A 14,402-nucleotide genomic window follows, 5' to 3' on the forward strand; every position below is an offset into this window, starting at 1 on the left:
TTTTTTGGTTTTTCTCCGGTACCGGGAACCGAACTCACGACCTTGTGCTTGCCAGGCAGGCGCTTTTGCCGCTGAGCTAAATCCCCAGCCCCGACTCATGATTATTTCTTCATAGCCTATAACGCTTCCTTTAAGGATAGCTGTATTTATACGATTGCATCTTTTTAATTAATAAGTTAGAAGCTCAAATTCATTGATCTGACCTCAACGAAGTATCTTAGCCAAATGGCTAGCTGTGTATTATCTATGGCAGGGCTTCTCTCCTCTCCTTGCCAGCCCTCCTCCTGAGGATCTCCTGGTGGACCCTTGTACTCCACTTCCAATGTTAGAGGGCCGCAGGAACCAGCTTCTCTATTTGTAGCTGTCCTCTATGTGAGTAACCTTTGTCATGGTTTTGTAAGTGTTATAGAGGCTCACAACATTGAAGTTTTTATGCCAAATTTCGTCCAGAAACCAAACTTCTTCATCTCAGTACCCACCCGATTTCCACACGGATGTCTCCTGGTCATTTTAACATGGCAGAAGCAGAAATACCTCGTTTTCTTCTCTTTGAAACCTGTGCTTAGACCTTCCCCCCGCAACTCAGACAACTCTGTTCTCTCCTTCAAATCAAAGACCTAGAAGTCGTCCTTGACTTCCTGCTTTCTTTCACAACCCACCTCTAGTCCATCAAAAGATGAAATGGGATATCCCTTTAGGTGCATCTGTAACATCATCCTTACTACTGCCACGAGAATTTTGGTCCAAGCCATCACATTTCCTTGCTTAGATTATTGGCAGCAGCCCTCTGGCCAGTCATCCGGTGTCTACTCTTGCTCCCCCTACAGGCTGTTTTTAGCACCGCAGTCAGAGGGAACCTTCGGTAATACACGACTGCCCACACCGCCCTTCCCCTCCAACCACCTACAAAGTCCTCTTTCACACAGGGTCCAACGCCAGTCCTTATCTTGACCTGGCCACGCTATACCAACTTTGATTTCATCTGCTGTTCTTGCTGTTCCTCACAATACATGCACCAATCCATCTTGCTGACCCTGAAACACAAAAGACACACTCCTGACCCAGAGCCTTTGCACTCACAGTTCTATCCGCTAAGAAAGGTTTTCTCCCCGCATCCCTGGATGCCTTATCTCATGATTGTCTGGAGGCCTTATTTCGAATGTCTCTTTGTCAATAAGGCCTTCCCTCACCACCTAATACAAACCAGAGACCACCTACTACATCTTACACCTTCAGATACTCTTGTTTTTCTCCATTGCGCTGATTAGCACCTGGCAACTACATATTTACTCTTTTGTCTGTCAGTCTAGTGGGGTATACATTCTACAAAGTCAGGCTTTTGGTGTTTTTTCTTTTCTTTTTTCTTCTTTTTTTTTTTTTTTTTGTCTTTTTGAGACAGGGTCTCTTTAGGCAGTTCAGGCTGGCCTTGAGTTCACTTTGTAGCCCAGGCTAGTGTTGAACTCGCAGCCATCCTCCTGCCTCAGCCTCCCAAGTGCTGAGATTGCAGGTGTGCATCCATGCCTGGCCTGGTGTATTTTTCTTATTGCCTTGGCACAGAACCTAATTGCAGTCATAGCCAGCTTTAAATTGTATTGATACATTTGTTTGTACAAATGGTATGAAAATATTACATTTAGACAGTGAAACGATGAGCATTCCAAGACCATTCCTACTGTCAATTGAAATTATATTCTATTTCTAGAAAGTGACACATTTCCTCATTTTGCTTCATGTGGGCTAAAAATCAGCTGAGGCTCTGTTCCTAGAACCCTGGTCTCTAAGATAAGGGAGGATAGTGACCCAGCCCCATGCTGAGGAAATGGAAAAAAAACCCTATCAGAGACTTCAAAATTTCCACACAGATGATTCATATGCGGATGAACAGGGTAATTACAGTTATTCTAGAGAAGGGAGAAGAAAGACTATTTTAAAATAGAGTTAAGGGGCTGGGGATTTAGCTCAGCGGCAAAGCGCCTGCCTGGCAAGCACAAGGTCCTGAGTTCAGTTCCTGGTACCGGAGAAAAACCAAAAAAAAAAAAAAACCAGAGTTAAAAGGAAGAAAATAGCATAATATAGTTGTAGTCACAATCCACCTTTCTTTAGGATTCACAAGACAGGCCAACATCCCACTGCAGTAGAAAATATACTAAAGCAGAGAAAACAGAATTCTTTAATGTAACAATTCTCACACAATGCTGCTAATAGAAAAATTGTAGAATCTCTCTCCTGAGACCCATGAAGTCCTGTAAGCAGCAGGAGAGCAAAGAGCAGTCAGGTGTCTTCTGATGAGTATTTGCTGCATCACATCACAGTGTCTTAATTATCTTCAGAATTAAACAGACATGGCGACTGCACATAGCCCAGAGATATCAAAGAAACTCTCCCACCGCAGGTTGCGGAGGTTGCAAGGAGTGAAACTACACTGAAAGCAGAAATTGACTGGGATTCTCCTAGTGGAAGGCGTGATATGCTAGAAGCTCACCTCCCACAGTAACTTTCAAGTCCCCTAATTCCAATGAAGATTCAACCATCTTAACAGCATTTTGATGAAGTAGCTCAGGATAGGAAAGTCATTACTGGATCTGCAAAGACATGGATGCACGTACAAATAGATATATGGATTTTGAAGAGTTCTATGGTGATCTGCTAACTGAAAGAAATTAATGACATATTGATCTTATGAAAATTAAAACTCATAAGTCTTTGTTTTACATGCTTTTGTGAAACCACATTCTATTTAGCTTAATAGATACCATAACTCTTATGTTTTATTTAGTCAATGTATTTTAATAAAAAGAATTTATAACTAATTTCATCACAACATGTGTGCACCATCTGCTTGTGAGGTAGCACACCTGCTTGGTCCCTCCCGGGGCAAACTGCTGGGGCCAGGGACCTTTGGGTCCCTGCAAGGCCTTATTTTTCCCTTTTCTTCCTCTGGTATCAACTTTAGGCCCCTGAAAGGCTTTATCTTGACCCCCAAACTTCACTATAGTATTTCCTCTGTCATTAGAGAAATTTGGTTTCTTCAAGGGCAGGTCTCAGGAAGTACCCGGCCTCTCCTTCACAGAGACAAGACAACTAAGTGGTACCATCTTCAGTGAAGCCCAGTGGCTTTGTGGCTACTCCAGAGAGAACAGATGTGTGTTTCTGCCTTCAACACCTTCTACTTCATTTTCACACCTCACTAAACCAGTGTCATGACCAAGAGGTGATGGCTTCCACCCGGATTTGATGCCTTACTAAGCCTTTTCTTAGACTGGGAATTCCTCCCACATTCCACCCCCTCTTGCAGGACTCATCCTTGTCTTTTCCTTCCCACCATCCTACTCCATCCAAAGCTGAGTAGTTGTTCAGGAACTGATCACTGCAATATTAGGTATTAAAATATTTCTAAACAGACAGTGAAAGCTACCCAGCCCCTTGTCGCAGTGAAAACAGGTTGCTATGATATTTTCTTTGAGAAATGAGTTCTTTTATTGGGATTATTTTCTCATAAACCAATAATCTAATATTATTATTACATTTTTCCTTTGAATCTCCTGACCCACTGTGTGACACCTTCAACATGTTAGTCACTAATTTATCTCTACTTTTTTCATGTAGATAGCTAGAACATAAAATATATTCTTTAACAATTTGGAGGCATTGATTACATTAATATTGCTATAAATCTATTAACTCTATCTATTTCAAAAATGTTAGCATGTCTTTATTGAGGGAGTAACCCACCTTTCCTTGCTTCCTCCAGTCCCTGTTAATACTAATCTTTCTGTCTCTCCTTCTGTCTCTAGGTATTTCATAGAAGTGGAATCACACAATATTTGTTTTTTTTGTGTGTCTGGCTTATTCTATGTAACATAATGTTTTGAAGGTTCACCCAAGCTATAACATGTATTAGAAGCTCATTCTTTTGCAACACTAAATCTTATCCTATTGCATGGGTGTACAACTTTTGTTTGTTCAATTATCTGTTGATGGACATTTGGGATGTTTTCACCTTAAGCTATTGTAAATACTGCTGCAATGAACATGGGAACATGTTTCTTTGAGTTACAGGTATCTGTTTTCAATTCTTTTGGGTTTTTTTCATGTTTCAAATATTTAGTAGCTTCATATTTCTTTTTATTCAGTGATCCCTTCTATTACCATAACAATAGCATTGGAGACCACCCCAAAACTTTATGTCTTACAGCAGCAATAGCTTTTCACGTGTGATATGTAATTTAGAGCTGAAGAAAATGATTTTCTTCTGTTTCTGATCAGCGAGGATACCTCAAAGCTTGGGCCTGAATAATCTCAAGGCCTCTTCATTCATCCTTAGTGCCTGGGCTGGGAATACTTGAAAACCTTGCACTTACCTCCATGTGGCTTCTCCATATGGTTTCTCCAGTGTGAAAAAGTGACTCAAATCCCTAAAAGCAAATGTAACAAAGGAGACGGCCAGACAGAAGGTGCTCCTTGCACTGTGGCATCAGAAATTGCTGTGTGTCCTTTCAACCATATCCAACCCTAGAAACCCATCACACTAGTGGCAGCTTATATTTCAGAGAAGAATGTTTGACTCCACCATCTGTGGGAGGAGGGGAAAAGAATTTGAAAATGCATTTTTATTTTTTATTTTATGAAAACATGAAACAAATTTTCACAGCAAAATAAGATAATAACAATACTTAATACATTGTGTATCGTTAGACAATTTTTAAAGCTATCTCAATCTTCATGACAGGGTTCTCATTTCTATCAAGATTCTATTGATTGCAAAATATAGAGACCCTTTTTTGTTTAATAAAACCGTGGAAACTTAGAATCAGAAGTTAAGACTGGGAGCCAGGCCTGGTTTGACCGTGTTACTTGCTTCAAAGTAGCCCTGAACACTTAAAGCACAAATACTAGTGACTCTACCTAAGAATTCCATAGAGATGGCATTGTAGATCATCTTTTCTGTCTTTTCTGTCTCCAAATAAAAAAATGTTCCTTGCGTTGTATTTAGAATCTTAAGAGGCAAACTGTCATCAACCTGACATCCTGTTTGTTCCTGGCCATTTGCCTCGCCTTAACGTATGCTACCTTTGGATGGCACATGGGATGTGGAAGACCATTTGGATGGCCCTGGAAAGAGTGGGAGGCTACTGAACAGTAGACTTCTTTATGAGAGATAGCTGATTAAGTGTGTTATTACCATTTCCAGAAAAATGTGAAGTTAATTGGCTTTTTAACTGTCAATTAAATCCTGTCAATTAAATTCATAGTCCAGTTAAAAGAGTTGGATGAAATCATGGCAACAGCATTGAATGGCCTTGGAAAGCCACTGAGAAATGTAATTTTGCTCTACAAGGCTCTGAAGACCATCTAACCCAACTTCCTCCATTCACAAACCTCCTCCACTTTCCTCTTAGGAGCTGCTGTACTGCCACTAGCATGACAGTAACTGAACACTTGGTTACTGCTCTATCTGACATTTTCAGACTAATGCTCAATATATATTTAGTCAGATCACTTGGGTACTTTAGGGGAGCTTCTTAATTTAAAACTTAAACATTAACTAGGTTTCTAAATCTACTAAAGAAGACTGTACATCTCAGAACTCTGCGATTCCACCCAAATATCTATTTTGAAAAATTTAACGTTTGTGAATAGCTGGACCAACCACTTTATCCAGTAATGTTCCATTATACATCATGCTCTTAGTTTATGTTAGATCACAAATGCTTATTTATTTTAAAATTCAAAGTATAGTTATATATATTTCTATATAAAACTTAAAAATTAGGATTCCTATGAAAGCAAAAACCCAATGCTCTTTTCTACTAAAATAAATACAGCATTAATAATACAGTTTATTACTGTATTATTGTCTGAGCAAGAGATGGCAAAGGACAGTAAAATGTCCAATAATGTGGGCAAATACACAAAACACCCCCTCGGTATTTGTCCTTCTGTGTGTGGGTCCTAGACCTGGATGATGGATGATAGGACTGTGAACCTAGCAGCGTTTGCTGTTCGCTCTCAAACCCTCTTTTCATTCTCTTTCTTTCTCTGACTAGGTCTCCCCTTCCCTCGCACTAGACTTTCACTTATCCATTTTTTTTCAAAGAACCATTCCTTCCTGTTTAATAAGGACTAATATTTTTAATCAATTCCTGAGGAATTGAAACTTGCAAGAAAATCACAATTTCTTCTAAACCATGGGCCAAAAAGATGTCAGCATCAACAACTTGTACTAGTTATTTTTTTCCAGCTCATTTCCTGCTGACACAGCATTGGCCCTGTTAAAAATCTATGCCATCTTTCCCTGTGACTACCTGCTGTCTGTCCTCCTCACACATAACCCCAAAATGTCAGTTTCTTCAACCCTTGCCACTATTTTGCACTCTATCTCTTGCCAATCCTTGGCAATCAGAGTATGATCCACTTAACACACAACCTCAATCTTATACAAATTTTTTACTACTCATTTATTTTTACACATCTTCAGTCAATTTCTCATTAGGTTTTTCACCGTCCAATTTTTTAATTCCCCAAAATGGTAGTACCATCTCTTTTCACTTTAATAATCAGGAAACAAAAAACAAAGATATTGAGAGTAGCACTGTCTAAGCACTTGCTATGTGCTGTGAACTATGCTACGTTACATGTATAATTATTTTATTTCAGCCTATGAGTAAGGTTCCAGGTTTGGTGTTACTTTTTCACTCTTTTGTCAGATTGGCCAGAGACACTAAAGATCACAGAGGGTAGTTGATTAGCACAGGATCATCCCTCTGAGCCCTGACAGAGTGGTGGTTACAACTTGGTTGCTGGTCAGGGTTCATTCCTCCACATCACGTTACCTCTTCCTGAGAGGGGATTTTTGGGAGCTCTGAGACTATTGACTGTGAGCCTGTCCATCTTTCTCTCGCCTCTAACAGTGTGCTCACTTTTGTGTATCCGGTGAGCTCCGCAACCACACTTACTCTCTCCTTGCTGTCAGTTCCAGAACACTGCACTTTTCCAAGATTAACTATGCTCTTACGGTGGTATATGTCTTGTTCTCTCCCAACTTTTAAAACAATAGATCATCATTATTTCCTAGGATTTTGGTTTGATTGTTTCTCTTCTGGCTACTTCTCTTCAGTCTACAGCCATATTTAAGACTGAAATATTCTTCTCTTTACTCCACTCTACTTACCCTTAGAGTTATCCTGTTCTTCATCTGCTTCCTCTTACTGTTATATTTCTTAAAGTAATAATGAATCCTCATTCCTTCTACTTTATATTTCTTTTTTATCAGAAATTGATATGCAGTCTTCTTAAAATTTTCTCTATGTCTAAAAATGTCATATGATTTTGCTTGGTTAGTTTGCTGATATGAGGAATTTTATTATTTAACTTTGAGTGATGAACCAGCCTTGCATTCTAAGAATGTGTTATACATTTTGTATATGACTGAATTTGATTTGCTAATATTTCACTGAGGATTTTTTTTATCTCTGTTCAGGAAAAATGTTGGTCTGTTGCTTTATTTTCTTATGCTGTATTTGTTTTTCATATCAGATTAATTCTGGTCAAAAAGGTTAGTATGTGTTCCTCTCTTTTATTTTGTGGAACAGTTTACGTATAATTAGTTTTTCTTCCTTAAATATTCAGTGGAATTTCTAGTGAAGTTTCTTGACCTTGTGGTTTTTTTTATAATTTTAGTTATAGATTCAATTTATGTAACAGATATAGTATAACTAATATTATTTATTCATTAGTAAGAAGCTTTGATATCTTTCAAGAAATATGTATATTAAATCTAAGTTCTTAGATTTACTCATAAAAAATATTTACAATAGTCTCATTCTGCACGGTATGGTGAATTACACATCTGTAATTACACATCTGTAATTCTAGCACTTAGGAGGCTGAGGCAGGTGGATCTTCATGAGTTCAAGACCAGCCTGGGTTGCAAAGTGAGCTCAAGGCCAACCTGAACTGCATAGAGAGACTATTTCAAAAAAAAGAAAAAAAACCAGTCCCATTCCTTTTAATATTAGTAGGTTCAATAGCAATACCCCCTTTTCAATCCTGATGTTTTATGTTTCTCTCTTGCTCTCTCAAGGAATAAAAGAGCTACATATAGGAAAGGAAAATTCAAATTATCATTATTTGCTGCTCTACATAGACTCTCAGAATTAATAATTAACTGTAGCGATGTAGCAGGATACAAAATCAACACACAAAAATCAGTAGCATTGTGTATACCCATAATGAACTCAATGAGAAGGAAATTATGGAAGCAATACTATTCACATAACATCAAGAAAAATGCAATATCTAGGAATTAACCTAATCAAAGAAATGAAAGACTTTTACAAAGAAAATTACAGTACTCTGAAATAAGAGATTGACTAAGACACCAAAGAATGGGAAAATGTCCCCTGCTCCTGGATAAGCAGAACCGATTTTGTCAAATGACCATAGTCCCAAAATTGTATATAGATGCAATGCAATCACAATCAAAATACCAACAGCATTCTTCACAGAGCTAAAGAAAACAATTCTAAACTTCAGGTGGAAGAAGAAAACTTCACCAGGATAGCAAAAGCAATCTTGAGCAACAAGAACAAAGCAAGGAGCATCTCAATACCTGACTTCAAGCTATACTACAAAGAAACAGTTATAAAAAAAGGAGCGGGGACATGATACTGGCACCAAAACAGACATGTGGGTCAGAGGAACAGAATAGAAGAAAGCAGAAACATCCTCCAATACATTCAGCTATTTGAAGAAGGGACCAAAAACATATGTTGGAGGAAAGATGACCTATTTGACAAATGGTGCTTGCAAAACTGGCTGTTTGGGGGTGACGGAAGCTCAACCCACATCTCCACCATGTACTAAACTAAAATTAAATGGATCAAAGATCAAAACAGAAACATTGAACCTACTGGAAGACAAAACAGGTAAAACACTTGAAGCCATAGGTGTAGGAAAGGATTTCCTAAACAGAATCACAATTGCATAAAAAATAACAACAAAAGCAAACAAATGAGATTATCACAAATTAGAAAGCTTCTGCCTAGCAAAGGAATCAATTAGTAGAGCAAAGAGACAGCCTGTAGAATGGGAAAAATTTTGCCAGCTGTTCCTCAGACAGAAGACTAATATCTAGAATATATAAAGAACTGAAGAAATTGGATCACATAAAATAAAGGACCCAATCAAGAAATAGGCAAGTGAAACAGACAATTCTTAGAAGTACAAATGGTCAACAAATATACAAAAAATGTTCAATATCTCTGGCCATTAGAGAAATGGAAATTAAATAAACAGCACTAAGATTTCATCTTACGCTGAAATAAATGGCAATCAGGAAGTTAAAGAGTAACAAATGCTAGTGAGACTGTTGAAAAACAAAACCTCCTACATTGGTGGGAATGTAAACTAGTACAACTATTCTGGAAATCAGTATGGAGATTTCTCAAATAACTGAAATTAGAAATTCCATATGACCCAAATATTTCCCTTCTACGTATCTTTCCCAAAGAGATAAAAACCTAGTATTACAGTCTTACATACATACCAATGTTTCTAGCAGCACAGTTCATCATAGCTGAATCCCGGAAGCTGCTTATATGTCCATCAATAGACAAGTGGATGAAGAAAATCTGGTATCTGTACAAAATGGAATACAACTCAGCTATAAAGAATGATAAATTCAAGACATTTGTAAGAAAGCAGACACAGCTGGAAAATATAATGTTGAGTGAAAATCAGCCACACAAGCTTAAATACTGTATAGCATCTAATGTGAGTAAGATGAGGTATAAAAAGCAAAACAAAGGGTGGATAGAGGGAAACAAGAGACTCGAGCTCTCACAAATAGGAGGGGTCCAGGAGACCCAAAGGAGAGGGGAAAGGGAAGGAGGAAGAGTTAAGACGTGCCACGGACAGGAACCTCATAACCTCAACGAATGTAAACATTATGTGCTATAAGCAAGAGCAGAAAATAACAATAATAAAGAAAAAGGGGAAAGAGAATTTAGAGATGAAGGGAGGAGGGTAGGGAGGGAAAGAGGATTTTTTTAGAAAGACAATGAGAGAAGCTATGTTATGTACATACACCTACTACTCCCCAAGATGTACGTAAACTTCATGTACAGTACACAGGCACTAATAAAATTTTTAAAAAGAAAAGAAAAATTACTATTTTTTGTTTGTTTGTGTCTCATGTACTACTCTCTTTAAAATAAAAAAAAGATTTTAAAAACCAAAAAAATTTTAAAAAAGAAAATGTTTTGTTGAAAATAAACTGAATCTGGCCCCTAAAGAATGCAATGGTTTCCAAACATTAGTGGTAATATAAAGATAAAATAGGGGAGATGTTAATTTTCCCCCAGTCAACAGTGGTCAAGCCTCAAGTGCAACTGTGGCCAGTTCATGGGTAAATAGCTCTATATATTCTGCTCTATATACATAGGGAAATTAATATACCTACTTATATACAGGTAAAGATATATTTACATGTACACATTTTTAGGTACATACACTGATATACAAAAGTATATATATGCACTCACACACACACACACACACACACACACACACCTCAGAAGTCAGGGTAAACAAGACTCCTTAGCTTTAAGAAGAGAAGCTTCAGGTGCAGTGGACAAGGTAGCCATCTTCAAACATCTGAAAAGCTGTTTGGATGAAGTATTTCTTCCGTGCTCCCCAGGGATGAAAACACATTAGTGGTAAATGAAGCAAGACAGATATCAGCTGAACAAGAACTTCCATAAACTCCCTCTTGCCAGGAGACTAGACCTCTTCTGGCAGAGAAGAGCACCTTATAGCGGATATGTTGGAACTATGGCAGGAACCAAGTGCTTTACCTTTGCCCTACTACCAGGCAATTCATCTTTACTGAATTAGTCTCACAGCTTTGCCGCTCCAACTTCCATATCCCCATAGACCCTTTCAACTTGACATCGTGTGTCAGTCTCTCCTTCCTGTGGAAGACTTTGACTGGGCATATCCTGCTGTTTGAGCGCCCCATGTCTCCTTGCAGTAGACCTACCATTACAGGCCAATACTATACTTGGGGTCACTCAGCTGTTTCCCTGACCAGTCCGTCCTGTGGTTCTCTAAGGAGACTTGGTGGAAGCAGAAAGCATAAAATCATTACATGGGGCACTTGAGTGGATGACTCTGTGGACCCACATATCTCTGAGGTTCTCCAAGGAGGGCTCCTGTTTCTTACTTTCAGTTCTGTATTAGGGGAAACAACCCGTTTCCTGGTCTTCCACACTGAAAACTTTGGCGCTGTGTATGCTTCCTCTTTCTCTATTGCTCACATTCAAGTCTTACTGATTACTCCTGTAAGTGTCTCTCAGAGCTGTCCACTCCTGATGGTTCGAATAGTCATCACCCCATGTCAAAACCCTTTAAAATCTTCCTTCCACATTCTTACGATAACCTTCAATTCACTTCCCTGTTTTTTGTGTCTTCTTCCCAACTCTCCATTTTTCTGTTCTACTCTGGCTTCTTGCCACTCCCAACATGATCTTCCTGAAACTCTGCCTTAGTATGTCACACATTTGCTTAAAAACCTTCTACCTTTCCACCAAAAAAATTCCAGGTCGCCTAGAAAATTATTCAGACTCTAACTCTAATCTGCCCTTCATTACTCAGCTCATCTTTTTTTCACATTCAACACTCAACACGACTTCATTCAGTGTAGTTCTGGCACTTGCTGTGTACTCTAGATATGGAATGAATTCATGGATAAAGGCCAGCTCCCCTAACAAGAAAGTCTAGGAGAGAGACTCACTTTTCAGAGCAGACATGTTCCTTACAATCTTAGCTATTTCATATGCTAAATCTTCAGAGAAAAATGAATTCCTCTTTATGGGATGTGTGTGTGTGTGTGTATTTGTGTGTGTTTGTGCACATGCACCCGTGTGTGTAAGTGGAAAGGGAGTTTGCACCTGGCCTCCTGTAGCTTGGGATGGCAGACACTGAGCAATGTCATGGTACCTCTGCTGGAAACTGACATTCATGAAAGCTGGTAAGAAACGCAAGGTCTATGCCCTTTGAGGATTTGGAGCCTAATCTAATCCCAAAAAGTGAACCATGTAAGCCCCCTGTCTCGAGCTTCTCTCCTTCTCTGTTCTCACTGTTCCTTAAATGATTGGGTACCTATACTCTGCTTCAAAACCCCCACCGTTTTACTGGATTTGACTTAACAAATTCTTGTTTCCTGTTGGCATAGTTTCTTCTGCCTCTGATAGTTTTTCTGACAAGTTCTCCAACAAACGCGTAAGACTTAGAGGCGTCTCTGAACATTCTATTGAACTAGGACTCACCAAATCCTCAAGCGTGTTCTTTTTCAGATTCTTAGCAACAGGGCAAGGTAGAATCTTGTTTTCAAGCACTGTTTCAAAACAAATCTGGAATGAGATGCCACCCGAATCTTGTGGCTGCAATTCAAAGCCCCAAAAGGCCTCAAAGGGCTCAAAGCAGAGCCTGGAGTGCTCAAAGCTCTAAATTCGCGCTGCTGTGTGTTTGCTCACTTCACACTAACCGCGGGAGACAGCAACACTGAGCACCGTCTCTGAAACAGCCTCACCTAGCTGTGCCCCCACAAACCAGGCTGAAACCACAACATCCTTCTTGAGTATGGCAGGCTCCACCATGCACTGCGGAGGGGGAGAGCTTACTCCCCTCCTCCCCCCACTTTCACTACTTCAGCCCATTACATGGCAAAGTCCCTGCAGATCCAGGGGAATCATTGCCACCGTGCTCCTTCTTAAAGTGGTTAAGGAAAGCATGTACTGCGCCAGAAGGCCTCCCTGAGATTTCTGAGGCTGCGGGAGCCCCTTAAAATTTCCTTCTGAATTCAGCTCCATTTAGCAAGTTGATCCACTGCACCGGTAGCACCTCAGAAAGTTCCTTTCAAATGCTAAAATGCCACTTGGAAAACTGAGATTTCAATTTTTTCTGGAGGGCAACTTCCTCCAAATGGATGGCTGTGTTTCTGAAATACTATATCTTCCTAAGAAAGGTGGGAAAAGTAACAAGTAAGCAGCGACAAATATTAAGTGGACATTTAGCATGTGCCAGTATGTTAAGCATTTTACAAAATTAGCTCATTCAAGCCTCATCTGTAGTAATGCACTCACTTGATAAGGTTGTCTCATCTGTAGACAACCTTATCAAGTGAGTGCATTACTATTCTCATGATGCAGTGAACAGCTAATGTGCGAAGGGGTTAAAGAGCTCAGCCAACTCACACAGCTAGGAAGAGGCTAGGGTGGTTACCTAGACAGGAATCTGCCTTCAGAGTCTCTGGCTTTCACCACTCTACTGGCAGACTACCTCTCTCTTACCTGTGCCTCAGGTAGAAGCATTGCCAGGTATAACAAAGTTTCCAAGAGCTCCATGAGCAAAGGACTGGTTTCTTTGATACATTGCCTTTCAAGCATCTTCTACCTACTGAAAGAACCTTGCCACCAGGCATTTACCTTATTAAATCAGACTCCATCAATCAATAAAATTCATATTTTATAATCACCTGGTTGGCCTCATGTGTGTTCCTAATGTCTCTACTCATCCTCCTCATTCTAAACTCATGTTTTGCACCACCATATGCATCTGTCTGACCATCAGACCCACCGTGTGTGGTTCACTCACCATCCACTCTCTCAGCTAAACAGGAATGGCCTGCCATGGGCTTGTCCCTGTCAAACTTAATGTTAAGCCCTTATCCCTAGTGCGGCAGTGTCCGGAGGTGGTGACTTTAAAATGGGGTTGAAATGGTCATTAAGGTCGATTGACACTTCTTTTCTGTCGATGAGTCCTTATTCTCCCAGGACTGGATTAGTCACCATGACATCAAGTTGTTGTGATGTAAGTCTGGCTAGTTTTCTCCCCACACACACACATTCCTCCCATGTGACACTGCCACCATGTCATGACACAGAACGAGACCCCCATTACACAGAGTCATCTGATCTTGGACTTCCAGCCTCCAGAGCTGTAGACCAAATATACATCTTCTTTATAAAAAAATTATCCAACATCAGGTAGCTAATTATAGCAGAACAAGACAAACTAAGACAAAATCTAAACTGTTTGTCAAATAGCAATAGAAAAGGGGAACCTCCAGAATACACTTCTCAAGCAAAACCGTCCTTTCTGAAGAGTTTCAATAAATCAAGGTTCTTCTGTAAGTCTAGTAGCCTAATTTGATGGTGAAATAAGGGGGCATGCATTATATCTGAATTTATAAGATTTCTCCAACTGCTTAATTATATGACTATTTGATACAAGAGCATGGGATGCAACCATGAACACCAGAGATACAGCAGAAAACTTGAAAATAAGTAGCATGGCAGATTTTTTAAAAATGATTTAGTTCCACTTTTTAAAGAGATCAC

General features: G+C 39.4%; 1 long non-coding RNA gene across 3 annotated transcripts in view; it reads right to left on the minus strand.

Annotated features, from left to right (window-relative positions):
• Positions 1–2,020: 2,020 nt before the first annotated feature.
• Positions 2,021–14,402, minus strand: part of LOC102010072 — a 31,603-nt gene continuing 19,221 nt past the window's right edge. For 2 of the 3 annotated variants that reach the window (XR_001234332.1, XR_001234330.1), the window contains 3 exons: positions 9,548–9,639; positions 4,362–4,573; positions 2,021–2,582 (listed from right to left, as the gene is read on the minus strand). This is a non-coding gene — a long non-coding RNA (uncharacterized LOC102010072). Of the gene's footprint in view, positions 2,583–4,361; positions 4,574–9,547; positions 9,640–10,572; positions 12,314–14,402 lie in introns of those variants that run through there. The other variant, XR_001234331.1, reaches the window with a different exon arrangement.

This window comes from Chinchilla lanigera, unplaced genomic scaffold (genome assembly GCF_000276665.1).
Source record: "Chinchilla lanigera isolate Chin_1 unplaced genomic scaffold, ChiLan1.0 scaffold00025, whole genome shotgun sequence".
In the NCBI taxonomy this organism is placed as follows: domain Eukaryota; kingdom Metazoa; phylum Chordata; class Mammalia; order Rodentia; family Chinchillidae; genus Chinchilla; species Chinchilla lanigera.